The sequence below is a fragment of the Bos mutus genome, chromosome 13 (genome assembly GCF_027580195.1).
Source record: "Bos mutus isolate GX-2022 chromosome 13, NWIPB_WYAK_1.1, whole genome shotgun sequence".
Classification (NCBI taxonomy): Eukaryota; Metazoa; Chordata; class Mammalia; order Artiodactyla; family Bovidae; genus Bos; species Bos mutus.
In genome coordinates, this window is record NC_091629.1 from 13,538,163 (window position 1) to 13,541,394 (window position 3,232).

Here is a 3,232-nt window from a genome sequence, read left to right on the forward strand (position 1 = left end):
CCCTGCTTGGTCAACCTTGGAAAATGTTCCTGATTGTGTCCTGGTTTCATTTTTAAATGGTTATTAGCAAAAAAGGAAAGCATTGCCCAAGGTAGATATTGTAAATAGCTCGGGGGTTAAATCATACTAGAATTCCTGCTGTACCAAGTATTGGGGACGATTAGTAAAAAGAAATGCAGAGAATGCTGCTAGGGAAGCGTGGAAGTTTCCACCCTGCCAAGGGCAACACTGATGGGCAGGAGCAGGCTTTTGACTCTCTTGCCCTCTGGTGGCCAAATGCCTGCTAAATTCCTGCTCCTTGCACTCTCTGGTGCCCTTGGACTAAATGCTCTGTCTCTGTAGTGCGTGACATAATTAAGGAAGATTCGAGAAGATGCAGGTCCAGGCAGATCCTAAACCCCAAAGCCAGCCTGAGACGTGCTTGGATCCAGGGAAAAGGTGTAGACGGCTGTGCTTCTCTGCTGTGTCCTCTTCTGACTTCATGGGCCAGACACTCCCGGGCCAGGTTTCAGGCCCTGAGGATTGAATCTGCCCACGGTTGCCTTTTACTTTCATTCATTCATTTGATAAACATTTCCGGAATGCCTACGATAGGTCAGGCACTGTGCTCGGTACTGGACATAACAGCTGACATACAGTAAGTCCCCTACATATAAAGGACTTCCATTCTGAGAGTGAGTGCATAAGTCCAATTTGTTTGTAAGTCCAACTTAGCCCGGGTACCCAACTAACACATTCGACTATATAGGACTGTGCTTTCATAGGTTTATAATACTTTTCAGACAAATAATACGTAAAAAACAAACACACAAAGTAAAGAAAGCATTTTTAATCCCTACAGTATAGTACCTTGAAAAGTACAGTAGTATTATGATACATATAGGGACTGGCATCGAGTGAACAGGCAAGAAGGGTCACTGATAGAAGGGAGAGGAGGCAGGAGAGGGTAGAGCTGAATTATTGCCAGCAATAGGAGACAGAGGGCAAGCTGCAATTTCACTCATGCCTGATGTTGATGGAATGCAAGTTCGCATCTTTGGAAGTGCACAACTTGAAGGTTCGTAGGCAGGGGACTTATTGCATTTTGTTATGATGTGGAGTTAAACCAAAGAGTTTACACAGAGCTCTAGAAATCACACTCAAGGCAAACTGGACACATCACTAGGCACAGGAATCTTAGAACTGTAAAAGGACCTACATGACTAATACATTTTTAGTTGAACTCCAGTTTTTCTGCCACATCCTTTATTTTATAACTCATACCTACAGCGTCTTTTTTGATAAATGGTCATGAGACTTCTTGGCAGCTATTCATAATTTGGTACACCGTAATCAATCAGATTGCATGTAATACAAAATTAATGCCATGTGAGGTGCCTAGAGCTAATCCTAACTTTATTAAAAAAAAACGAGTGCCTTGGCAGAGTGTTGAATTTTCCCCCTTTTCCTAGAATGTGTAATGCTGGTTACTGATGCTGAAAGAAAACGTACCAACAGGAAGCTGCTAGAACAGCGGAGTTGTTTTGGAAAGAGCTGGGTCTATCTGTGGTAGTCCTGACCTGACTGCTGCTGAGGCTGCTAAGTCGCTTCAGTCGTGTCCAACTCTGTGCGACCCCATAGATGGCAGCCCACCAGGCTCCGCTGTCCCTGGGATTCTCCAGGCAAGAACACTGGAGTGGGTTGCCATTTCCTTCTCCAATGCATGAAAGTGAAAAGTGAAAGTGAAGTCGCTCAGTAAGTGTCCGACTCTTCGTGACCCCATGGACTGAAGCCCACCAGGCTCCTCCGTCCATGGGATTTTCCAGGCAAGAGTACTGAAGTGGGGTGCCATTGCCTTCTCCACCTGACCTGACTACATCAGTGTAAAAACGTAGGTGAGATGTTGATATGTCACCTAACATTGTTCAGCTCCACGAGGTTATCTTCCCAACTTCTGCCATCTCACGTGCAATTCATCTTTACATCGTGCCAATTCCACTTCCTAAAGTCATTCTCAAATCTACCTGCTCTTGATGCAAGCTAGCATATAGAGGATGGATAACCAACAAGGTCCTACTGTAGAGCACAGGGAACTATATTCAGTATCCTGTGATAAACCATAATGGAAAAGAGTACAAAAAATAATTTATAGACATGTGTATGCATGCATGCTCAGTTGCTTCAGTCGTGTCTGACTGTTTGTGACCCTGTGGACTGTAGCCCATTGGCTCCTCTGTCCATGGGATTTTCCTGGCAGGAATACCAGAGTGGGTTGCCATGCTCTACTCCAGGCAATCTTTCCAACCAAGGGATTAAACTTGTGTCTCCCACGGCTCTTGCATTGCAGGTGGATTCTTACTGCTGAACCACTGGGGAAGCCCATAGACATGTGTGTGTGTGTGTATATATATATATATAATTGTATCACTTTGCTGTACACCAGAAATTAACACAGTGCTGTAAATCAACTATTCTTCAATTTTAAAAACTGAAAACTTGCCTTCAACTTTCCCTTGAAATTTTAAAAAATTGACTACTTGTGTGTTCATTTTTGGCTGCACTGGGGTCTCCAGCACCGCGCGCAGGCTTGCTCCAGTTGCGGTGCTCGGCCTTCTCTTGTTGTGGAGCGTGGGCTCTAGGGCCCACAGGCTTCAGCAGTTGCAGCTCCTGGGCTCAGTAGTTGTGGACCACGGGCTTAGTTGCCCCGTGGCAAATGAAATCATCCAGGACCAGGGATCGAACTCATTCCCCTGGATTGGCCTGCAGTCTTAACCACTAGACCATCAGGGAAGCCCTCCCTTGAAATTTAAAAGTGCTCATGTTTCAAATCAACAAATACTTTCTTAAATGATCATAAAAAAAAAAAAATCTACCTGGTCTTTTAATCCTTACTTCCTCCTAAGTTCAGATTCTCATATCTCTTTTTCCGTACTGTTATAATAAACATTTAGTATAGTTCCTTTTCCTGCTTCTCTGAAATCCACTCTCCACATGGATTGGTCCAAAATACAGATCATGACTCTATACCGCTTGCAGGATAAAGTTCAAGCTCTTCATACAGAACTTGTGGAACCAACCACCACCTGTCCAGTAGCATCCACCATCACTCCCACATCCTGTCCATCACCTCCCTGCCAGGGTCCTATAGGTATTCTGAATTGGTTTGTGGACATTTGAAGCAATATCCAAAAACAAAAATCTACTTCTGTGCTGCATTGCTTATGGATTCTTTCCTTCATAAAACCAGGGAGCC